The 26447-nt window shown below is 40.5% G+C and overlaps 1 long non-coding RNA gene across 1 annotated transcript in view; it reads left to right on the top strand.

The window, feature by feature from the left end:
• The window catches only part of LOC127055702 (uncharacterized), a 102312-nt gene extending 100728 nt beyond the window's left edge, over window positions 1-1584 (top strand). The window contains exon 3 of the long non-coding RNA XR_007775576.1: window positions 1510-1584. This is a non-coding gene — a long non-coding RNA (uncharacterized LOC127055702). The remainder of the gene's footprint in view (window positions 1-1509) is intronic.
• The last annotated feature ends 24863 nt before the right edge of the window (window positions 1585-26447 follow it).

The following is a 26447-nucleotide window of genomic DNA, read 5'->3' as shown; positions in this document are numbered from 1 at the left end:
TACCTACCTCTCTCCTCTGGAGCTGGGTCCTTGGGCGTGAGTTCTCTCTCTCTCCAGTTGAGCTGCAGCTCCTCCAGGCAGTAACAGCTGCTCTTCCTGTCCTCCTAGCAGGGAGGCTGATCACAGTTACTCCTGTAACCAGACTTCTAGTGTCCAGTCAGCACTGCTGACCGAACACAGCCAGGTCTGCTTTTCAACCAGAAATAATGAGCCCCTTCTGAGTGTGAGTCCAGCACAACTGCACCATTGGCACCATTGTAAACCTGGTACTGGTCTTAGCACATAAAACTCACATCAGATGTCCAGTGCAATTATTCGTTCTGAAAGGGGTACGGTTATGAGATAAAACGGATTGGAAAAAGTATTAAACGAAAGCCTCCCTTAAGAGACCTGAGGAAGAGGGGTTCAGGGCTCCTACAACTTGTATAATGGGGAATCAACCCTCCTCTTTTTCTCACCCCGCTTAGTCCTCATAAAAGGGAGGGACAGAAGGATCCCAGCTATGAGATGCCTGGGACCAGGTTGGGGATGATATGGAAATGGTTAAGAAATGATGATGACCTGCACTGTTCAATTTATTGCTGGGCTCTCTATTATTTTAAGTTTATTAAGTTGTGGCCTAATTAGACCACATCTATTGCCTTCTGCGTTTCTTTCAGCATGGCCAGACAATGGTTTATTAACAATTAAACTGCCTACCTCAGAGAAAAGGTTGTTGGCCTGAGGCTTAATGATAGTGTCCATTAGAGTACATCTTCGGCACCTAAGGGAAAGTTCTAACTATTTGTGCCTCATAGATAAGGAGATTAATAAATCTTCAAAGACCATGCTTCATGTGCAAACATTTTTCACCTAAATAAAATGAGGAAAAAAGCCCTACTGCATTAATGAAATTGATTTTTCTGTTTGTTAATGTCCAAGTTTACAGATTTCCTTTCAAGGTCATCAAAATTCCCCAAACATCACTGTAAAGTAATAGACCCACAAATTATTTAAAAGGAAGAAAGGGAAAAAAATCTTCCAAGCGCTGGTCAGAGATAAAGTTTTGGGGCCTAATTCTGATCTTACAGTGCTGGTTTTAACTGGGCCTCATGCTCCGCTCATTGACACCAGCATAAGTCAGGAGCAACTCCAATGAAGTCATTGTAGTGACACCACCGTAAAACTGCCGTGAGAGGAAAATCAAGCCCAATGGTATTACTGGAGATATCCCTGATTTATACCAGAGTAACTGAGATCAGAATTAGGGTCTTGCTTTTTCATTCTGAATTGATGAGTTTCTCAAATGTATCCTCTCCTACATACACAAACTGAGAAATTGACTGAAATTTCTGGGGAATCATAGTACAGTTGGTTTGTGATTACCTGTGAAAGGAGTTAGCTATGTTTATCCAATCCTTTCTAATTCCATGCTAAGCATAAACGTACAAGAAGAAAATACATCCAATTTACTTGTATAATCAGCATTACAAACATTATTTAACTCTGCGTGTTCCTTTCCTTTCAAAGATCCAATGCCAGAAGAAACTTTGTGGCAAAAGACTAAAGGGTCTAGTTTCCTCCATGCACATGGGATTGATTCAGGTAACTAATGGGAATCTGTTATGGTCTTGACTTGATATAGCTCAGATGCCTGAAGGAGCAAATACTAAAGCAAAGAATCCTGCACTGGCAAGGGGTTGGACTATATGACCTAATAACTCTTTTCCATCTCTATATCTATGATTCTTTGAAACTTAGTGGAGATCTATCATTTGTCTTTAGCGCCTTTAATTTTAAGGGAGGGAGTTAATGTGGTTATTGCAGATCTCAAGTAAGATTGGTAGAGTGGTAGAGAGTGGAGATTTAAGCTAACTCAAGAGATAGAATAATTGCTTTTAGATTCAAAGGTCACACAGTTTCACTCCCAGCAACTATAATCTGCTCATAATAAACTCACAAACACTGCTGTACACTGTTGGGAACATAGACCTTTAACGGTCTGATAACAATTGATTTTGACAGCAGAATAGTAATAGATGACTGTAAATATTAATGGAAGACCACATTGTGCTCTGTTACACCTACGTGAATCCAGAATAAGTCCACTGGCTTCCCTGGAGCTAATTCTTATTTACATGAGTATTTATGAGTAACCTCTTTAATATTAATGATAGGCATTCTGAGTACAGCCATGCATCTGATGTCTATTATCTAGTTGTAGCAGAAAAACCTAGGTCTCAAAAGAGAGAGATGTTGTTTAGAGGTTAGAGTACAACATTGGGAGCAGAATACCTGATTGCCTATTCCATAAGGCTACTTTGAAAATTGTAACTCAGATATCTAAACTTGAGTTCTAGATCTGGAAAAAAACAGGAAAAGAATTTTGTGAAAAATGTCAAAAAATGCTGAAGGTGTTTTCCTTTCACTGGCTTCAAAATGGAGCAATTCTCCATTTTTCTGTAGCATGGTATGGATATTTTAATAAAAATTTTACCAGAATTGTAATTGAAATAATTTATTAAACTCTGACCAACATATTTTGCTTACCAAAACCCACGTTTTCTTAATAATATTGAAAATTATTTTAATAAAAATTTGGATTCATTCCCAATTGTAATATCAGTTAAAAAGTCTTTTTGAAAATGTCACAAAAATCAGTATAATCTGATAATGTCAGTTGCTTTTTGTGAAAAGTTTAGGTTTTGAAAAAAGGCCATTTAAAAGTAAAAAGACCTTTTCACATGAAAATTTAACAAATTTTATTAGGCTCCAAAGCCCATATTTAGGCACCAAAATAAGTAGAATGAGTTTTAAAATTCTAAGCATCCACCCAATCTCATTTCAATAGCAGTTTGGCACTTTTGAAAATCAGGCCATTTATTTAGATGCCTAAATACAGATATAGGTGTCAAAATTTAGCTATCCAGTTTTGTAAAATCTTTAAAATCTTAGTTCTAGATTCTATGGCCAGCTCTGCTGCTAGCTGTGTGCCATTGGACAGTCACTTCACCTCCTCGTGCCTCACTTTCCCATCTGTAAAATGAACGATAACAATACTTCCCTCCCTAGGTTTTTATGAGCCTTAATAAAGGCTGTTGCTCATCTGAAAGGTTCTGTATAAATGCAAAAGTATCATTCAGCAGGGACTGTGTCTTTCTATAGTGTCTGGAGGTGGCCCCATTTTTATTGGAGCTCATGGGTATTGCTGTAATGTAAATATTAAATAATATTAAAAATAACATGGAATGGAGAAATTACTTTGACTGCTCTCTCCCCTCTCATACCACCCACTTTCCTACACATAACAGTCCTGGTCTTTTCTTCATCATTTATGCTGTCACCAGAATTGTTGTTCTTATTTCCTGTTCTGCTGCCATTAAGCTGTCCGTTACTGTCCTTTTAAATGAGATTTTTTGTAGTATAAAACTCACAGCACTTGATTCTCATTAACTCACTGTAAAAAGTAATAAAATGATAATTGTTGCCAAAAATTTTGGGCTGACCTCAAGTTTAGCATCTTGGGTAGACTGGTCAAGTGGATTTCCACAAAGTTGCATCTTTGGCAGAGTTAATATTAGGTCAATAGGAGCAGTGTTCCATTTTCAGCAAAGTGATGCCACTCACTTTAGAAACACCACTGGGCATCAGGCACTATAAGCTATGTAAACTGGATTTTTTTTTATTTATTAGAGCTGGCCAAAAATGTTTTATATATATATATATATATATATATATATATATATATATATATATATATATATGTAACATGTTTGGCCAGCTCTAATATGTATATGGATGTGTCATGCGTGTTTTTACAATTTGTTTAAATAATTTATCGTCAACAGACGAGGAGAGCTATATAACCATATAATATAAATCAAAGGACCATATCTCTTTGAAGGGAGTTTCTTCCTCCATCTTCCCATGATTTATCCTACTCTGAGCTGCACATTCAGGAAGAAACTCTGTATTTTTGCTGTGTCATGTCTATATGTATATAATATGTTAGGGTTGGTTAAATATATATATATTCACAGTATGTGTGTCGAATATATATATTCAACCAACTGTAACACACACACACGCACAATGGAAAAGAGCTTGACATTTAAATGGGGGAGGGATCAATATTTTTCCAGGTTTTGTGTAAAACTAAGCTCCCTGCCTCACAAAAACCCTAACCAGCTCTAATATGCATGTTTATTATTAATGATTTAAAAATAGAATTGTTTTCCACAGAGGCTTTTACTAGGTGAGTTAATTGTTAGACCTACTCTTAATTCTGCATCAGCATGTTCTCCATTTTCCTGTAAACATCAGGGGAAAGGGTTAGTAGTGCATTTGAAAATTCAGCAAAGGCAAAGGTTTGCTGCAAGGTACCCTCTGATGGAATCCTGATGAAAGAGGGGGCTATATCCTTGCTTTGTCCTCCGATAAGTACCTTTCTCCACAAGGAACCCATTGATTTTTTATGACGGCTTTAGAATTTTGATTAATAATAATAATGGCAACTTACAATGCACTGCTGGCTTTTCAAGATCTATTCTGTACATTGTAATTAATGTGCATGTTATAGTTTGTAGATGAAATCCTGGCCCCACTGAAGTCAGTGGCCAAACTCCCACTGCCTTCAATGAGACCAAGATTTCATCCTGTATTTCCTTGGCTCTTTTGTATGGATTTAGTAGATTATTGTTCGTTTAGAGCATGGTGAAAAACTAAGCATGAGCGAAGGTGTCAGAATTAGGCCTTTATTGATATCTCTTTAGTCCAGTGATTATCCTTGTTGATGTCTCAGAATCTCCACTTTACTCACTCTGTAAAGTTAGAAGCTCACAAAAAAGTTTCCCATGAAATCATTGGGAACAAATCCTTAAATCTGCATTTTTGAGTGTGTGAAATGTGGTCAGATGCTGGGAAGAGATTGGTCTTTGTGTCCTAACCCATAACATAGGACATAGATCAGGATTATAAATTACTACACCTTGTCATATAGCAGAGGTCAGTATTCCCTGACTCCAGAGTTTACAAGCATACATTTGCCAAATTCCTCTTTAATTTTAAATATAAAGCTCTCAGAAGTACCAAGGGTTAGCTGGTGATCAGGGACCTAAAACTACAGAAACAAAATTCTGTAGACAGAGGTTTTATCTTAATACCTATTTCTGTGTTTTTGACATCAAAGGCATTCAGCTGAAACATTCGTCACAACATTTTCTTTCCTTGTTTTTTTATTCACATCATATGTCTAGATAATCAGTTTCCATGGAGAATTAGATCTTAAACTGATAAAAAATCTGTAAACAAACTGGACTTTAAAAAAAGATAATTGATAAGGAATTAATCATGGGTTCTGTGCTAGATTGGTTGACAATGTCTATATAAGTGCAAAATAATTTAGGGTTTGGTTAATACATATATTCATACACACACACACTATTTTACTGCATAAAAACATTTTAAAATATGTTAAACCAAAACCAAAATTATTAGGGAGGTTCATTTTTATTTCAAAAAGTCAATTTCAAATGAAAAAATTATTGGTTTGAAATCTCCCATGGGAAAACTAAAAGTTTTCATTCAAATGTCATTTTCCCTTTAAAATGGTGATTTCAATAAAACAGTATTTTTTGTGGGAAAATCGCACTAAATATGTCTAACCCTCTGCTAGTGGAAAACACACACACACAAACATTTCATCTTGCTGTGTGAGGGGAATATGATAGACAAAACTTCCTAATGACTGTTTCCTGAAATTCTGCTTAATCCATAATAGAATGGACACAAAGAATCTGAACTCAGATAAGTCTGCCTATTTAATGGACTGCAACTAAGTGATAATATATTATGTATTTTAATGCAGCTAATTTTTCAAGTCACTGCTTAGCTGCAATAAACTCCAGAGCTGTGTTTCATGATAACTGTCAGCACCCAGATGCTGGAAGCTTGCAGTGTTGCTCTTTACACTCATGACAGTGCTTTGAAAGAACAAGCTGACATTGTCTGACTCTGTGATGAGTCTCCTTCAGATTTTTAATTAACAAAATGATGTCCAATACGCTACACATTTTGAGTGTCAAGGCACCCATTTAATTAAAATATTGATGTTCAATGAAATAGTCATTTTGAGGGTTCATGACCTGCTGCTTGGAGAGGGGGCTTATGATGTTGGAGGTGAAAATGATCTGAAGGAAGAAGAGGAATTAGCAAGAGTTATGGAATCTCTGAATGCTTGCTAGATAGGTTATTTGAGACAGCTAGTGTTTGGAAGACCTTGTTGGAGACACTTAAGGTGGAAGGGCTATTGAGTCTAAGGGATAGAATTTTCAAAAATGTCTGTGTTTTAAAAATTTGGCCCTAGGTGCCTAAGTCGCTTTTGAAAATGGGACGTAGGCACCTAAGTCACTTGGAGTAAAATTTTCAAAAGGGCCTAAGACTACACTATCAAAGATACTCATATCATTACCATAGTATCTGAGCATCTCACAGTCTTTACTGTATTTATCTTCACAACAACCCTGTAAAATAGCACAGCATTAATATCCCCATTTCTTACAGATGGGAACAGAGACTTGCCCAAAGTCAAACAGGAGGTCTGTGGCTAAATCACTAACTCCCAAACAATGCCCTAACCAATAACCCATCCTTCCTCTAAAGATATCTTGGTTTCAAGATGAAATGCATTGGAAAAAAACTGTTTGTGCCCTTAGAGTTCAAACCTCTTACTAGTTATTTGAAGACAGAGCCCTATAGCTCCTGTTTTGGGCTTCTGTGATATCACTTTTCTAGTCTTTCAAACACTTGCAACATCTTCTAGCTGAAATAGGGAAGTTAGGGTATGGGATTACTAATGTAATAAAAAAGGCAGACAAAACTTTTAAAAGGGAGCAATAAATGGTGCTAAATAAGATCTAGAGCTGCTGTCCATGGAGCTGTGAGATTTTGGAACTGTCCATGGTGCCTTGCTTCAATTGATTTAAAAAAAAATTACCACAGTGCTTAAAACTCATGGAAAAGCACAGTAAAGGCCAAATTCTGGTCTCAGTTAACAGATTTATATCCACATAACTCAACTGGAGCTTAGAGTTATCCAGATTTACACCAGTGTAAATGAAAATAGATTTTGGCCTTTAGCATCAATGTATTTTGCTTTCTTTAAAACAACCCCCTAGTTTATTTGTAGTAACCTTTAGGAGGTTGAATCTGAAATTGATTTTGTGCTGATTTACTAAACACCTTCACCTGTTCACAGTGATTTTTTTTATTGTGTAATAACATGTGCAATATCAGATATTGGTACAAATTATTTTTTACTTAGGAGAAAGATCACTGAAGCATTTGTCCTGAAAAACTCTTGGATGTATTTATAGATTTTTTTTTTTGGTGAGAAAGTAAAAGAGAAAATGTGAAATGACTATATGTTCCAAACTCTGATCATCCAGTTAAAGCTGGGATGGATTCAAACTGAAGTAAAGAGAGAGTTGGGTGGGAGGGGTTGTTTGTTTTTTGGTTAGTTGGTGTGTATGTATTTAACACGAGTTGTAAAACTGAACACTCAAAAGTTAGGAAATACCAGAGATAAGTTTACCTGTGCAACCTTAATTAGGCCCCCTTGTGCATATGCCTGTTGATACTGGCTTTAATATTATGATACTGGCTTAATTACAAACAATTTTTCTTTCCACAGGACCCCTGCCCTTTTCAGTGCACAGAGTAGATGGTGCACAGTTAATGAACAGATACTGAATATTTTTTAATCCTCATTGTCCAATGTGTAATAATGTCCATTGTCAAATTACTTACAGCTCACTACTCAAACTCTGACTTGAATTCAGAATTTTTAATTTCCTCATGGGCTTTTCTATGGCATTTATCAGTATAATATCTGAGTGCTTCACAAGCATCAATGAATTTATTTTCACAACACCCCAGTGAGATGAGGGGATATTATTAGCTCCATTTTTCAGATGGGCAATGGAGACACACAGAGATTAAGGCCAAAAGTTTAATCTAATTTTGGGTGCTCAATTTGACATGCCTAGGACCTGATTGTTCAGATTACTTAGAATCATACAGTATATCGTACATGCATAACAAAGCTCCCTATTGATTTAAAAACAAAAGCAAACCAATTTGAAAAATAGAAGTACATAGCAGATTTTACCCTAGGCAGTTTAATCTGAAGCAATTAACTGGAATTCTAGCCCAGTCCAATAACTTGGATCATGGGGCAGTGGGTACAAGATTTTTTAACTATATGTTGTTGCAGGAAGTTGATGTTTGTTGTGGGGAAAAAATAAAGGAATCAACAGCTAAATAAGAAATAGGTCAGATCATTGGTTTTAATATTTTACTCATTGACAAACTCTATTGATTTTCACTGAGCCTCACTGATGTCCATAATATATAGTTAAAAAGCAGATGATGCTTCATGAAAAAGTTTGGAATTCATTCTGTTTAAGAAACAATTCCGTCTATGACAGAAAATCTATTTTTGTTTCCCATCATTTTTTATTAGGAAGGGAATTTGCATTAAAACATAAAACATCCATTTACAAACTCACTGTTTGCACCCTTTTGCAAAAGTTCTATGGAACTTAATAGAAAATGACAGATTTTCTATAGATTTTATTGATTCACCAAATACAATTTATTATAAAGTTATATTCCTGCTATAGAATTCCATATGATGGTTCAAAGAAACCTCTGGAAAGGAGGTAATTCTCTATTGCAGTCTATAAGTGTTTAGATTAAAATCTTTAGACTTCTATTACATTCCTGTTGGGTTCCGATTGGGTTCACATCATACTAAATTGTATATGCCTGATCTGGAAAACACTTACTGCAACAGGACGAGCCACGCGGAGAGTATTATTCATATGACTAAGTGTTTGCAGGATTGAGCCCTTTTCCACTAAAAGCTTGTTTAAGGCTGGGCTGGACATTTGTCCCTATATTTGTTTCTTATGGGTATATCTACACACATCCTGCAGTAGCAAGCCCCCCATCCCAGGTCGACAGATACTACCATACTGAAAATTGCTGTGTAGACAGTGATATGAAGTTGGAACTTGGGTTGGAGCAGTGGCTCTAAAGCCCACCCCACTCTCTAGGCTTCAGAGCCCAAGCTCCAACCCAAGCCTCGTTGTCTGCATAACTATTTTTTAGCAAGATAGAGCAAGCCTGAATCTGCTGACCTGGGCTGGGAGGCTCACGGCTGCAGGCTGTGTAGACATGCCCTTAGAGTTCTATTTGTGGCCATTACAATTCATATCATGAAATATGGGACTTGATTCTGCTCTCATTTAGGCTGGTTTTGTACCAGCATAATACCACTGACTTTCACTGGGGCTATATCTGATTTACACAGTGACAAGTTAGATCATAATTTGACCCTTAACAAGTGAGAAGTGATTCCCATCAAATCCCTTTTACCAGGGCTAGTGCAACCATTTAGGCGACCCAGGCGGTCACCTAGGGCACTAGGATTTGAGGGTGCCATTTTCTTCGGCAGCGACCGAGGCAGCCGGATCTTCGGCCTCCCCAGTCTCTGCCAGCATTTAGGTGGAGGAAGCTGGGGCAGGGGAGTGCGGGGAGGACCACCTGCAGCAAGTAAGGGGGAGGCAGCACGCAGGGGAACTCCCCGCCCCAGCTCACCCCTGCCCCGCCTCCTCCCCGAGCATGCCGTGGCTGCTTCACTAATCCTGCCTCCCAGGCTTGCGGCACCTAAGCTGATTGGCGCTGCAAGCCTGGGAGGCAGGAGAAGTGAAGCAGCCACGGGGTGCTCGTAGCAGGGGTGAGCTGGGGCGGTAGGGTGCCTCAGGGCGGAGGGTGGGGATGGGGAGCTGCCAGATGGGGGGCGCCTCTGGGCAGAGGCTGGGAGCTGCCGCGGGGGTGGGAGGGCGCCTCAGGATGGGGGCGAGGAGGGGGCGAGGGCGCAAGGTGGAAGTTTCGCCTAGGGCGTGAAACATCCTTGCACCGGCCCTGCCTTTTACCATTAGAGCAGATGCAATGCAAGTCATCTGGCAAGACTGCTTCACATTTTAAAACATTGTTTTGTTTACTTGTAACACCAACAGAAACTTCTAATTACTTTTTATTTCTATTATAACCCCCAGTCCCTGCTTTTCAAAATCAGTTTATCAATTAGTCACACACACTGTTATCAGAATATTCTGAGATTTTATGTATTTTTAAAACAAAGAAAGACAAGCATGCTCAGTTGGTATAGGTCTATCTATTTATCTAATCTTCTTACAGTGCCATCCATCACCACAGTATGAGTATATAAAAGAGAGAGATGGAGACTACATCTCTTCACACTGTTTGATCAGGTATGTAAAGCCCCAAACCTGAAAATACTTACATATGTGCTCAATTTTAAGCACATGAGCAGCCTCCTTGAATTTATTGGAGTTACCATTGTGAATAAACTTAAGGGCAGGCATATTTATTTGCAGAATCAGGCCTAATTTTGTAGGTGACCAGATACACGGTGATGAAAAATTGAAACTAGGGTTTATATATACAATTATTTTGAAAGTCTATTGCATGTTCTTTTGAACAATCCATATGCTTTATAATTCCTGTTATTAAACCTGTGAAGCGCTGAGCCCTGTCAACTCACACAGTAGGTTCCAATACATGAAGAGCTCCTCTGGTTACTTATTGTTTCCAAAGTTTGAATGTACCAGGAATCGATGAATTGGTTTCGATTGAATTGGAATCCTACACTTCTGAATACATTTCCTTTCTAATTTCAGTAGCCAGGATGAGAAAGACAGTAAACACTGCAACATATTAGATATTTCAGCAGTACCTTCTGAGCACTTCATTCATTCCAGGTCTGTTTGCAGTTACACTTACAGTCTCTTAGTTTAAGAGTTTTTTAATTTGATGGCTGTTCCCATTCTGATGAATAAATTAACTTACTATGTTTTTAACTTTGCTTGCGTCAGTCTGTTTAATATGGCATTAGAAAAGATAAGACATTCTACCTATTTCATACTATTTATTTTTTTAGAGGAGACTTTTTTTTTCCGTTTTTATCATGTATAGATTTTCTCTTCAATTAAGAGTAGCAAAGAAAAAAACTGAGACTGTATGGAAAACTCATCTCTGTATGAGACTGACAACCTATCAATAATTTAAATGTTTAGCTCCTGCTGGCATAGAAGCTGAAACAGAAAAAGGTTGGAATTAGATAAAAGAGCCAGTGTATTTCAGGTTATATTTAGCTCTGTTATGAGTGAATACAAATAATTAGCTTGCACAGATGGGAAAGAAGAAGAAAAATGGCTGTGCCTCCTTTTCTGTTTTCTGAAGACTGAGCTAGCCATTTCAGCATTAAGTGACACAACCCAATGCACTGCTTGAAATGTTTCTAAATTATAATCAGTGCTACCCACACTATCCCCATTCCTATGGTAATAAGCTGTTGCCTGTTGCCCTCAGTTATTCTTAGGTTCTGAGTATAATTTAACAGTTTCAAAATGTAGTCAATTGTAGAGGGTAGAAAAAAAAACCAAAGGAAGAAAAAGAACTGAAAGTAGTGAAGGGCCATTAAGAAATGTAAGTTTAAATGGCCTAAATGAGCTTAACTGCACAGTTTGAACTGTTTCTGCTGCCATCAATGTCATTGCTGTTGCTCCTGGAATACAAAGTACATTCTGCACTATAAAAATGGAATGACAGTGTCCATATAACATTGATGGAAATGACTTTACAAAGCAGTATGTCTTTTATGTCTTCCTGATCTTTTGAATTCACTATGAACTCTTGACTTGTAGCCATCAAAACAAACTGGGTGAATCCTTTGTTTCTTCCTAATATACAGCCCAGTAATGGGCTGAAGCTGTACGTTCTATTCCAGCTCTGACCCTGCCCAGAGTTCAGGGGTGTTTGGGTCCGGGGCAGTATCTGTTTTTTTACTGACAGTTTTCTTTACACTTTTCAGCTACCAGGCACATAAAAGGAGAGAAATGAAAGAACAAAAAAATCTAGAGAACTGCAACTATGCAATTAGTTAATTTATCAGAGAGTTGAGTCAAGATGTTGCACTGTCAAATATAAAATTCAGTGCTTACAATGAGTATACCTTAATATTTTGCAAATTGTCTATTATGCACATATAAGTTTGTATGCATTGAGAATGCACTGGTTACCAATACTACATTGTACCTTCAATCTGAGAATCTCAGTGTTTTACAAATGTTAATAAATTAAGCCTCACTGTTACCAACGGAGGTAGGTGAGTATGATTAGCCCAACCTTATGCACAGAGAAACTAAGGCAGAGACTGCTGGCAGGAGTGTCCCAGATTCACATGGTCAGTGGCAGAGATTGCTTTAATTCCCAAATCTTCTGACTCCCAGTCCTGTCTGTTAATCATTAAACCAAGGTGCCAAACTCATTGTGCAAAAAGACTCAATTGTATCTTTGATTATTTTCCATGGGCTAGAGATACAAGGTAAAAACTTCATACTCTTTTTGATCCACAGGTTCATTCACTAGATTGTATTGGGGAGATTTGCGAAAAGGTCAAGAGTATGAAGACGGCAAAGTTCATCATGCATTCAGCCTCACTGGGAGGGAAATGATGCAGGGGCCTTTTAGGGCAGAAATATCACTGGTTCTATGTTTATTTGGATGAGGCAATATCTCCTATTGCAGGGGTTCTCAACCTTTTTCTTTCTGAATCCCCCTCCTGCCCTACATGCTGTAAAAGCCCCATGGCCCACCTGTGTCACAATAACTGGTTTTCTGCATATAAAAGTCAGGGCCGGCATTAGGGGTTAGCCGGTGGGGCAATTGCCTGAGGCCCCATGTCACAGGGGCTCCAGTGAAGCTACATTGCTCAGGCTTTGGCTTCAGCTCTGGGTGGTGGGGCTCCAGGCTGAGATTCAGCCCCATTCAATGGGGCTTCAGCTTTCTATCCTGGGTCCCAGTGAGGCTAATGCTGGCCCTGTGTGGCAACCCCCGTGAAACCTGCTCATGCCCCCTGCCCAGGGGGTCCCAGATTCCTGGTTGAGAACCACTGTCCTATTGGACCAACTTCTGTGGGTAAGGGAGACAAGCTTTTGAAAGATAGTACCTCCCTTTAATATTCTAGGACTGACAGGGCTACAACTACACTGCATACAACTATGTTTCTTTGGTCATTTGTGTGCACAATTGCCTGATTTGCACTCACTAGTGCACACGTGTGCATAATAGGAAAAATCATGTACTTTAAAATGTCATAACTGCATTTTGACACTAACTTTCCATTGCGACCTACCTATCTGTAATTACTTTGCAATTTAAGACAGTGCTGCAATAACTCATGTTTTGGATAGTTCACATCAGTATAAAAAGGGCCAGGGCTGAGATTTTCATGAGCATTTGATTGTGAGATGCGTGCCAAACTCTCTCCAGCATTTGTTGAAAATCCTGGTTTCAGAACTTTGCCAAGATTTTGGAAAATGAATGCCTAAAGTCAGTCTCCTAAATCCATACTTGGGCACCTAAATATGTTGTCTAATTTTCAATACTGCAGAGCTCTCAGCAGCTCCCATTGGACTAGATCCTTAGCTGGTAAAAGTTAGAAGTTAGTTAGTTCAAGCCTAGGCCTCCATTTTAAAAATCTTGATATTAAGGTTTTCTTTTAAAGGCCAGTCTGTAGAAGCTGAATAAGTCATAGAAGGATCAGATGAATACACCAATCTTATCAGATCTGACCAGGGAGTTAGTACCCCCCTGCACTAGATCATCTGATGGAATTGCCCATTTTCCTCTTATGATTCTTTCCTCCTTCAGTTGCTGTCCTTAGATCAGCCTATCCAAAGTAGCTCATTGCTGAGTGCTGAGATCATGACATTAGAGAGGAGGGAGTAATTCAAAGGACAAGAAGCATACAGAGATACAGGTAAACATAGCTGTTCTTGAAACCTTCCCCCATGTTGATCTATCGGGTTCCAGTTACAGCCTTTTTCATTTATTTCTGTCTCATAGTAATTGTATCATTAGCACAAAGAGAGATGGCAATAGTTCTTTCCTTGAGCCACATTCACTTCTGAAATCCAAACTAAACAGCAGCTCCCACACCACTGACCTGTGAGAAATACAATCTGTGCAGAGGTAAATAACAAGGGCCATAAGGAAGGGACGGTGGGATTAGCATCTCCTCAAACTGCAGCGCTACTGGGAAAGTACCATTTTTGTTTACCTCTAGAGACATCCTTTGAAGCAGTTTTACCAAAAATTCTTCAAACAATTATAGGAGGGGTTTTGTTCTTCATAATCATTGTTCTACTCCAAGAAAGGACAGGATGCTACCCGGCACTATCTCCACTAGAACAGGGAGTATTATTCTTGCTTTGCAGCCTGTACTGCATTTAGCTGCAGCAGATAAATTAAAGCGGGTTAGTGGGTCTCTCTTATTTACATATGTAATGGTTCTGTTCCCTCTGCACATTCTTTGTCACAAGCCCTGACCTCATCCGTGCAATTGCAGGCGGTGACTGTCATCTGATATTTGTGTTCAGAGTCAAAACTGACAATCATGGAGTGCAAACTATAACTAAATGGTCAATAGTTCAGTCCAGAAACATTTCCTCTCAGGCATCATGCAAATAAGTCCTTCGGTTTAAAGCATTTGGACAAAATCTGCTGAAATCAATTAAAACGGCAGCAGTGAAGTTACCAGTAAAATTGATGGGGGTTAACCAAAGCAGATTTTCTTTTTGTTAGGATGATTTTCTTTACTAATATCCATTTTAAAACCTAAAATAATGTTATCTGTTTATTTTGCATTATTAGGGCCAGATCTTGCAGCCCTTACTCAGGCAAAACTCCTGTGGACTACAAGGTTTGGTCCTTGTTACCCATTTCCATCTAGGATACAAACAACAAACCAGATCCTGGCTGCACATCAGAAAACCTATAGGCAGGAATTTCTACCTTCTGGTCTCCCACTCAGAACCTAGGAAGACTCGCCCTGACAGAGGCTAGTGAGAAACACTCCAGAAGAAGGTTTGAAGGGTACAGGGTAAGTTCAGATACATCTGTGCTGTGTTCCTAGTGGAAATAATCTGTGAGGTTGGGCTCTGAGGTGGCCAGTGCTACTTGCATAATGGGAAGAGTTTCATTTTACATGATTGAGAGGTCCCTTTTTGATCATTTTGGCCTACTGAGTTTTTTTAAAGGGATGCAGAATTATTGTCCTGAGCCCTCACTATAGGGTAGGATCTTTTGTGAATAAGTTTATGCATACATGAAATGTTATTACATAATGCAGTTTTAGCTAAGAGTGAATGATCATAAATGTTAGTCTCAATTTAATATATCAGTACCTGGTGAGGGCATATTCTTGGCATTTCTCCAGGTTCATTGGGAGTTTACACCTGCCTGGTAGGTGCCCTTTTAGACGTTGTCATGGTATAATTCCCCACTCTGAACCTTAGTGTCCGAAAGATGGGGTACCAGCATGAATTCCTCTCAGCTCAATTACCAGCTTAGTACTTGTAGCACTGCCACCAACCAGGAATTCCAGTGCCTGGTACACTCTGGTCCCCACAAAACCTTGCCCAGGGACCCCCAAGACCCAGTCCTTCTGGATCTTAACACAGGGAAAGTAAACCCTTTCCCTCACCGTTGCCTCTCCCAGGCTTCCCCTCCCTGGGTTACCCTGGAAGATCACTGTGATTCAAACTCCTTGAATCTTAAAACAGAGAGGAAAATCCACCTTCCTCCCTCCTTCTCTCTCCCCCTCCCAGACTCTCCCTGAGAGAGAAAGTAATCCTAACACAGAGAGAAAATTAACCTTTCTCTCCCCCTTCCCTCCTTTCTCCCCCACCAATTTCCTGGTGAATCCAGACCCCGTCCCCTGAGGTCTCACCAGAATAAAAAAACAATCAGGTTCTTAAACAAGAAAAGCTTTTAATAAAAGAAAGAAAAAAACAGTACAAATTATCTTTGTAAATTTAAAATGGAATAGGTACAGGGTCTTTTAGCTATAGACACTGGGAATACCCTCCCAGCCTAAGTATACAAGTACAAATTAAAATCCTTTCAGCAAAATACACATTTGAACTCCTTCCAGCCAAATACACATTTGAACTCCTCCCAGCCAAATACACATTTGCAAATAAAGAAAACAAACATAAGTCTAACTCACTTTATCTACCTAGTACTCACTATTCTGAACTTATAAGAGCCTGTATCGGAGAGATTGGAGAGAAACCTGGTTGCACGTCTGGTCCCTCTGAGCCCCCAGGGTGAACAACAACCAAATTCTAACAGCACACACACAAACTTCCCTCCCTCAAGATTTGAAAGTATCCAGTCCCCTGATTGGTCCTCTGGTCAGGTGACAGCCAGTCTCACTGATTTTGTTAACCCTTTACAGGCAAAAGAGACACGAAGTACTTCTGTTCTATTAACTCCTAACTATCCATTTCTGACAGACGTGCACATTTGCCCATTGACAGTTTGCTGAAAAACAGGCTGATGCTATTTGTCATTCAGTCACCCAGTGCTACAAAGCTTTTTTCATTGTTTTGACATCTCCAGCCCTGTAAGAGATACGGGAACATATTCCTACATAGTCATCGTCTCCCTCCAGAAAGAATGCAACCAGAACAACACACAACCAAAATATCCTCACTTTCCAGCCATATCTCTTGGCCATCTAGAAAACATTGATAAGAAAAAGTACATTAAGCACATAAGCCCTGGAATGCAGCTTCCTTTTACTCTGAGGTGCCTTCTGAAGATGAGATTGCTGAAAAAGAACAAAGCACTTTTCAGGATGGGGCCCTCAGATATTATGTCTGGGATTTGGGAATTGAGACAACTCAATTAGGCAACTTTGAAAATCCCAGCCTATATATTTAGATTGGAGCCAGGGCCTCAGGAAGGAATAGCCGCTGGGTGGAACATGCATACCTTAGAAACCAAGGCAAACAATTTAAACGCCCACAATATGGACATAATTGTGTAAAGGGGTTTAATATGAATTTCTAGTGAGAAGTGTGTTCTGCAACATTGTTCGATAGCAAAAAAAAAAAGTGGGGGGGGGCTTGTGTGGTCATCTGTTGTTTTCAATGCTACGTGAAGAAGTCCTAGGGAGAAAAGGTTGAATGGGAAAAAATGCTCAAAGGTCCATATCCTACTTATATTGATGTCAACAGCAAAAATACCATTGAACATCTGGGTGCAGGGTCAGGACATAAGTTAGAAAAGGTGTTCCTTGTTCCAGTCAAGCCACAGTTCCTTTGGCTCAATGATATTTTGCCGAGAGGAATGAATTAGCTCCATGAATTGTTTATTCCTAGCGATGTTGGGCTGACTTAGGAGTCAAATAAAGACAAAGCATGTAATGGAAAAACATGCATGTAAAAATAGCTGCTGCAGCTCATATGAGCCATACAACTTAGGCCTGATTGTGCCAGTAAAGCACAGGCCTTGGTTGGGGGCAAGTGGGGCTATGCTGCCCCAGGTGGAGTTCTAGGAGGCATTGTGCCTTTGAAAGAGGGCAGTGTCTGTTCCTCTCTGTGGCCAGCTTATTCCACTCATCATTGCAGGAAGGAGAGGGATAGCTCAGTGGTTTGAGCATCGGCTTGCTAAAGCTGGAGTTGTGAGCTCAGTCTTTGAGGGGGCCACTTAGGGATCTTGGGCAAAAATCAGTACATGGTCCTGCTCATGAAGGCAGGGGGCTAGACTCAATGACCTTTCAGGGTCCCTTCCAGTTCTATGAGATAGCTATATCTCTATATACTATTATTAGGAGAGTAAGCAGCCACAGACCCACATTTTCCCCAATCTCTCCTTTCCTGTCCTCTCAGGTTTCCCTACATGTACACACTCTGTCCTGTGCAGCCTTACAGAGATGGGGGGAGGGAGAGAAGGGGGGCGGGGCTTTAACCCCCCCTACTCCTCTGCAGGACAGTATAGGACTGACTGATGATCTAGCCATCAATAATCAAGCAGGCCACAAAAACTGAAGACATTAATCAAAACCCCTCTAACTTAAAAACAAGGATATGATTCTGAGTGAATTTTTTTATTAGTGCTGAAACGAATATAACTTGAAATAGCATCTGACTAGGAGTGAGTGAGTCAGAATATAGTGTCTGATGTTTTTTTAAAGGCCCGTCATAATGAAAGTATTGTCAATTCAGTATGCAAGGAAAGAGAGCCAAATGAAAGCTTCTCGTAATCACGTAGTCTATTCTCTTTATAGATTGCAAAGGAAGACAGGGTATTTCTTTCATTAACTGAATCACTCTGACTTATTTCTATGTGAAAACACTAGGGGCAACCAAGCCATTTTAAGATGAATCTTAGGATGAAGACAGCCATCAGATCTTCCAAGCACTTTTTAAACAGACAGCTTCAGAATATCAAAAAAATCATTGATTAAAGAGCATGAGACAAAATTCTGAACAGGCCATTTTCTTTAAAATTTATGTATTTTATATATGGGAAGAAAAACACTGCTGTATCATTACACCAAAAGCTTGTAACAAGAATATATTTGTAAGATTATATAAATGATCCAATAAAAAAAAAACTAGCTGTAAGTGCCAGAATATGCATTCCTAAGGCACTTGCAGATGTGCAGCTTACCCTTCACTATCTGCAGGCTACTAATAAAAAGGCAGTTGTAAAAGCTGAAATAGCTAAAAAAAAAAAAAAAAAAGATACAAGGACCAGGAGGGAAAATGGCAGGGAATAGCACTAGACAGGGTGCAAAATGAGCAAGACAACAGAGAGGATTCCAGGATCAGAAAAGCACTGGATTGGAACACACAATTGGAAGTGAATAGAGCAGGGAAATTAAAGCCCCAACTCAGACAGAAGTTAGAAGTAGAGTGGGATGTGGGAATTATCCCTTCCATGGAAAATCAATGAGAAGAGTCCAGAGGGAGGGAATTATTGGACTTACAGCATCTGATCTGGGTCACTCACCCCTTGCCATAGCTATGTTGCATATCTGTATTCTACCGTAGCTATAGACGTCTAGGGAGAACATCGCTATTTAAACTTCTACAGCATTGACATTTCCAGTTCCCTAATCTACAGAATTGTTTTTAAAAGTTACCTGCAAAGTAATAATTAATAATAAATTAATTAATTAATAATAAATAATACCCGGCTCTTATAGAGAGCTTTTCAAGTCTAGATCTCAAAGCATTTACCAGGGAGGTGAGTAACTTTCTCCCCCTTTTATAGATAGGAAAACAGAGGCACAGAGGGGCACTAAGGAGCTGGAAATAGAAAACAGATCTCCTTAGACCCAGTCTAGCGCTGTATTCACATAGCCTTTTGCCATTTTTCACTTTATTATACAAAAAGAAAGTCCTGAAAGGTGTATTTTTTTTTTAATATAAATCAGGTCATGTCCACCCTGTTTTTCCTGAAAATTTTTATAGGCAACTTGAGAGCTAGCAGCTTTATGAAATCAGAAATAAAAACCTAGTGAAACCTGGTTAATCTGTAGAGGAAGTTGTTTTTATTGAAGGTATTTAAAACTCTAGGATATTTCTGCTTATCCTTATGTAATGCATCTGCCCAAGGAAAACACTTTGGCCTGTTTTGGCACCAGTTTAAGTATATCAGTCAAGGCTGTTTTCTTTCTAATTATTATTATTATTATTTATTAATAACCAAAAATAGTTGTACAACCCCTGGTGTGAATGCAGTAATGCTGATATAAAAGTGCCTTATACAGTAACTCCCCACTTAACGTCCTCTCACTTAACATTCTTTCGAACTTGTGTCCCTGCTCAATTACAGAACATGCTCCATTTAAAGTTGTGCAATGCTTTGCTATAACGTCATTTGGCTGCCTGCTTTGTCCACGGCTGGCAGTCCCCATCAGCTCCCCGATGTCTCCCCAAAGCATAGGGTGACCAGATGTCCTGATTTTATAGGGACAGTCCCAATTTTTGGGTCTTTTTCTTATATAGGATCCTATTACCCCCTATCCGCATCCCGATTTTTCACACTTGCTGTCTGGTCACCCTACCAAAGTGCCTCCCACCCATCAGCAGACCGCGCAGATCAGTGCCTTCCCCTTCCTGCCCCCGCCTCCTGCCTGCGGCAATCAGCTGGCTTGCGGTGTTCAGGAGGCAGGAGGGATGGGGGAAGAGCGAGGACTCGGCGTATAGGCTCCCCCTCCCTCCCCTGCCTCCCAAATGCCGCAAAACAGAAGATTGCCGCAGACAGGAGGCAGGGGAGAGCCTGCATGACAAGTCCTCGCTTCTCCCTGCCTCCGTTCTGCCCCCTGAACATCGCAAGCCAGCTGATTTCCACGGGAAGGGGGGAGGAGCGAGGATGCGGCGTGCAGAGTAAAGGGGGAGGAGAGGGGAAGAAGAGGTGGGTTAAGGGTGGGGATTTGGGGGAAGGGGTGGAGTGGGCGGGCTGAGGATTGACCCCCCCTGCCCCTGGTGCTTGCAGAGTAGGGGAAGCTGCCGCTGTTGCTGCACAACGTGCTTCTCCTAGCCTACAGCACCTTCAGCCTCCTTGCCTGTCTCATTGTCTCCAGTGCCAGTGGGCTGTGCCTGCGTCGGGTAAGGTGGGGGCACCCCCCAATTATAATACTGTGCTGTACTGTATGGCAAAAAAAAATTTCCTTGGAACCTAACCCCCCACATTTCCATTCATTCTTATGGAGAAATTGGATTTGCTTAACATTGTTTCACTTAAAGTCAAATTGTTCAGGAACATAACTACAAGATTAAGTGAGGAGTTACTATATCAGTACAGCTTATACCAGTATCAATGCATCCATTCTAGATAGATGTATTGGTTTCAAACTGATACACTTAAAAAGGTACCAGAACAGTGTAGAGGCAAGACCATAGGAGAAAATGCATGAGAGATTTGGGCCCTAACCCTTCAACTGGTTGGACAGCAATGCCTGCATGGAGTACCATTGAAGTCAATGTCATTCTACATATCTGATGTGCAAAACCAGGGCCTGGGATTGTGAGCTGAATCCTCCAAGTCCTTCAGCAAAACCATACTTCCGAGATTAAACAAATCAAGCAGATTTAAAAAAATAAAATTAAAATTGTTCTATCCTTTACAAATCAAGGGCTAGATTTTCCAAAGGGCTCAGCACCCAGCAAGCACCCACCGTGCTGACTTCTTTTGAAAATCTGTCCATAAATATTACAATTGGTGCTGCTGAATCCTGAAGTCTAAGCTTCATATTCAAAGTGAACTGTTTATCATGAGAATACAAATGTTTTTAACTCCGAAGCAATAAGAGAGAAAATATTCAGCCTTAAAGATTTCTTTGTGATCAATGGAGGTTGGAGTCAATCATGTCAGAACTGATGTTGTACATAATCTTAGTTTTGATCATAGTTAATTGATCTGCGTTTTTTGTAAATGCTATAATTTTTTTCCTAAACTTCCTGTATTTCAAACCACAAGAAAAAAATGAAACAGTTAAATAGTGAATGGTCTGTCAATGAATATATCAAGCCACTGGTCATGGCTGGAACTGGATATTGTAGCTTTTAAATATCAATGCTAAATCAAAGTTATTTATCACTTTATCACCAGATAACACACTGAGTTATCATGTAGTTTGGTTTCTATTGTTTCTAGTGGAGTCATTGAGAAATACTATTGCAGTGATTCAGTAAATAAGTCAATGTGAACTCTTTAGCTCTTCCTGTCTCTTGCTCATATCGCTATAGGATGCAAAGACTAGCTCAGCTAGTAAGTGCTGTTTATCAACTGATGGATTTCTTTTATTGCTCAGGATGGTCCTTTAGGCATCCGTTTTGATTTGCGTCATGTGGTAAAAGCTGCTTTTTCCTCTGAACTATGGCTGGCTGGAGTTCCTTGTTTGTTAACCTTCGCTGACATCTGTTGGTGAGTGGTGACTTGACCTGCTCATGAGATCAATATATATAGCAAGATAAATTGTTTTCTTTTCCCCTTCCAGCAAAGTAAGCTGGTTATGGAGTTATGGCCATCTTGCCCTGTCAAAGGAGCATGTTATTTAAACTACAATGACGTGACAAACATTTTTTAGCCCTTAGTTTGCAGGTTGCCATGTTTCTGTTTGGGTTCCTTAGGCCCCCTGGTCGGTTCTGTCTTTATGAATCCCTGCATACATCACTTATGGAGGCAGCTATACAAGATCAGATAAAATAAGCCTTAGTCCTGAACATCAGCCCAAACTAAAACCTTTTCAGCTATTCACACCAAAGGTATGATTAACTTCAATTGTTTTACATTTCTCTGTGCCTCTGCCCTGTCTTGCTCCAGCTGTGACTGAATGAAATTAGTACAATATCTAATGAGAATCTTATCTTAGGGCTGGTCTACACTATGGGGGGAAATCAATCTTAGATACGCAACTTCACGTAGCTGAAGTCGAATATCTAAGATCAGATTACTCACCCGTCCTCACCGCGCGGGATCGATGTCCGCGGCTCCCCCTGTCGATTCCGCAACTCCGATGGGGTTGGTGGAGTTCCAGAATAGATATAAGCGTGCTCGGGGATCGATATATTGCGTCTAAATGAGACGCGATATAGCGATCCCCGAGCAATCGATTTTAACCCGCCAATACGGCGGGTAGTCTAGACGTAGCCTTACACTATTGCTAGGCTGACCAGAAGCAGGGAATACTGGAAACTGAAAAAAGCCTGATCTTACACAACTTCCAGCTCAGCTTTGCTGACCCAGTAGGCTTGGCCAGCATAATTAAGCAGTTTGACGTGAGCATGTGTTTATAAATCAGATAACTAGATCTCTAGTAGTTCATCCACTACTAGTCAGAGTAAAAGGTGTGGTGGTCTATTGATCTGAGCAAAGGACAAGCAACCCAGTATTCCTGGCTCTGAGAGTGACTCCCTTTGTGTCCTTGAGCAAGACACTTAATCTCTCCATCTCAGTTTCCCCATCTGGGAGGGGTGGAGAATCCTGAGGACATAGCAGGGCTGGTTCCTGTATTAGTCAAACTTTGTCCAAGAGATCTGCAGTTTTTGAAATATGTCTGGATCTCTAACTGCTCTTGGATGCCCAGGGGCCCAGAAGTGCCTTTTTTCTCATTTTCACCCAGTCGGGTTATGTGTTGCAGCTCTTTCTTTCACATTTGGAATTAATTCCTTTGTGAGTTCTACATGCTGCAAAGTTCTCCAGTTGCACTAACTCAATTCCCTTCAGGGTTTACTCCAGACTGTTATTCCATAAAGCCCTATACAGCTTGTCTTGGTCACCTCTCTCTCCATGTAGTACTATGACAGCTGAGGTCAGCTGATGTGCTTGAGCTAAAGGCCCCTAGAGTTATCTAGGGCCAGGCATTCTCAGTGGAGGCCCTTTGACTCTGGGATTTATTTCAGGCCCCAGCCCAAGGACAGTCAGCCACAGTCTGTTGACTTTTAGGGCATAGTGCAAAGCCTATCTCTTTTATCTGATCTTTGTCAAGCAGGGGAGAATGCAGGAGGTGGGATAAGTGTTTATGTGTTATCTTATGGGGAAGTTTATTTTGTTTTTAAATGTCAACTTGTTGTTTTCCACATTGTCCATGCACATGGAGAAGTTGCCTTGGGTGCATTTTATACACTTAAAGGTAACTCAAGCTGTCAAATCGGGACAATGCTTCCCTTTTTCCCTGTCAGGGGCACGGTTTACAAATTAATATTTCTCAAACACTTTGAGGATGCAAAGGGCTATTGGAGTACTAAACTACTTTATTGGCCCTAAGCAGGGATCTCAGAACCATGAACGTTTAATCACAGGGACAGCATTTGGAATGGGAGTGCCAATCCTAAATATTCTTCCAGGACACGTTTATAACATGTTTCATGTACACGGAGAAAAGCATGGAATTGCAATCCAAATGGCTTTTAGTTTGGATGATGGAAACCAGCAAACAAAGAACTCTTGTTGCCAGAGAAAGAGAAGGCAGTACATAGAAGACAAAATCATAGCCTCTTGTCTACATTTACCTACTCTATATACCGTGCCTCGCATGTGTTTTTTCATACCAGCCCTTTATGCTGTTCCATTTTCAAAGCAGCATGTGCAGCAATTCAGCCACCTGTCTGTCCCTTATCATCAGTAGCAGTCACAGTGCTCAAACCTTGGTACCATTTACGAAACTTTAGGATCAATATCATGTTAAACATAGACAGGGGGTTATGTATAGGAATTAGCTTCTCGCTTTGTAGGCCTTTTCATTGCTAATGACTAGATTAGCTAAAGTTATCCTGTGAGGAGAATAGCAGACAGGCAATCCTCCTATGTAGTGTTAATTAGCATATTTAATATATCTTTGTGCTTACAAAAAGTTGACTTCCCTCCCCTTTCCCCCATGTTAAGTATAATGCAGCATTTACATTTTACACAAAGATATTAGGCAACAAATTAGTCTAGAAACTTCAATTAATCATAATCCAAACTAGGCCTCTGGGAAGAGATAACCAAACAAACAAACTTCTTAACATGTAGCTCATTTCCCCAGCCATGCCAACTGACAGGACAGCACTCTTTGGAAAATTACTCCAATCTAAACAGAGGCACAGAGAAAATTACTCTCTGAGCCAGCTTCTCATCACTTGTGGAGAGTCTCAGTCAGATTTTCACATGCTTCTGGCAAGTGAAGTGAGTTTGAATACTGTACTAGTAAATCATACAAATTGTGCAGCTCTTTGATATTGCCCGCCTAATGATGTTGTGCCTCAGAAGATACATTGAGGATTACAAGGGATGCAAATTTGTCAGAAAATGAGTGGAAATGGAATATCATGATAAAGTACAGCATAAGTGACCAATGTACTTTGTAAAGTTTAGGTGTCACTCGGAAATTTCTTATGCAGGCCATGGTAGGACACAGGATGCCAGATTATATGGGTCGCTGGTCTGTTCCAATACATCAATTCTTGTCTTCCAAAATCAGAGGAACTGGAGAAAATGAGAAATGATGATATATATGTGTCTTATATATATGAAGACCATCCACACATAGTTTAAAAAGAAAAAACAAAATAAAACTCAAGGCTGTAAAATACAGTTGTCTCTGTCCAGTTCTAAGAGTCCTACAACTCTCTCCCCACAGAAGTCTCAGGGGACTGAATTCTAAGAGGTGATGAGGACCTGCAAGCCAATGGGAGTGTTAGATGTTCATCTACCCTCAAGATTTGACCATATGAAGATGGAGAGGGATGATGCAAGTGTAACTCAGCTGATAAGGTTTACACCTGTACTTGTGCTATTTGTGATTCTTGCCAGCAATTACTGGAGTGAGATAAAAGAATTTCAGTGGGAGAGGAAGGGGACGGCACAAATGTATAGAAGAGTATGTTAGTTTTACCCATGTACATAGCATCGATCATAATGCCACTGGCTCAGCCTGGCTACTGATCCTGAAATATACAGTTTTCTTGAGCTGGTGGAATTCAGAAAGTATGTCTGATAAAGAAAGCACCCATTTATGGACTCTGGAAACCTAACTGTTGAAGCACAGGAAAAATTCCTGATGCCTGCTCGAACCAGATTATCTGAGCTCAGAAGAGAAAAAACTATGTATTTTAACATAGTAACTAACTTTTTGTTTATTATTTTGATGTGGGTAGAATGCAGAAATGACAAAACAAGTTGCAGCCACTAATTAGATTCTTTGAGCCATGCCATTCTCACATTGTATTTAGTGTAATATGGGATGCCTTTGCAGCCCTAAGTTAAACAGATGGATTTATTTAGACATGTGAGAGAAGGAATTTATGTATACATAAAGAGCTAAATCCCGAGGGGCATGCAGCTCCCTTTCTGCCATAGAGGAGAGCTCTACAGTGAATTCTGAAGCAGTCAGGCCAGGACAATAGGGCAGTAGTTTTCACACTTTTTTTCTGGAGACTCAGTTGAAGAAAATTGATGCCCATGACCCAGTGGAGCTGGGGATGAGGGGCTTGGGGTATGGGAGGGCCTCAGGGCTGGGCCAGAGGGTTAGGGTGCAGGGGTGAGGGCTGCGGGGTGGGGATGGGAATGAGGGGTTCAGGATGTGGAGGGGGCTCAGGGCTGGGCAGGGAGTTGGGGTGCAAGAGGGGGTCAGGGCTCTGGGCTGGGGGTGCAGGCTCTGGGGTGGTCCTGGGGATGAGGGGTTTCAGGTGCAGGAGGGGCTCCAGATTTGGAGGGAGGCTCAGGCCTGGGGCAGGGATTTGGGGTGTGGGAGGGGGTCAGGGCTCTGGGTGAGGCTGGGGAGGAGGGGTTGGGGTGGAGGAGGGGGATCTGGATTTGGGGGGGCTCAGGGCTGGGACAGGGGTTTGGGATGTGGGAGGGGGTCAGGGCTCTGGGCTGGAGGTGCAGGCTCCGGGGAGGGGCCAGGGATGAGGGGTTTGGGGTGTAGGAAGAGGCTCCATGTTTGGAGGGGTTCAGGGCTAGGGCAAGAGATTGGGGCACAGGCTTACCTCAGGCAGCTGCCAGTCAGCAGCGCAGCGGGGGTGCTAAGGCAGGCT

This window comes from Gopherus flavomarginatus, chromosome 7 (genome assembly GCF_025201925.1).
Source record: "Gopherus flavomarginatus isolate rGopFla2 chromosome 7, rGopFla2.mat.asm, whole genome shotgun sequence".
NCBI classification, from domain to species: domain Eukaryota; kingdom Metazoa; phylum Chordata; order Testudines; family Testudinidae; genus Gopherus; species Gopherus flavomarginatus.
The sequence above is the reverse complement of the archived record's forward strand: the minus strand, read 5'-3'. Positions and strand labels throughout refer to the sequence as shown.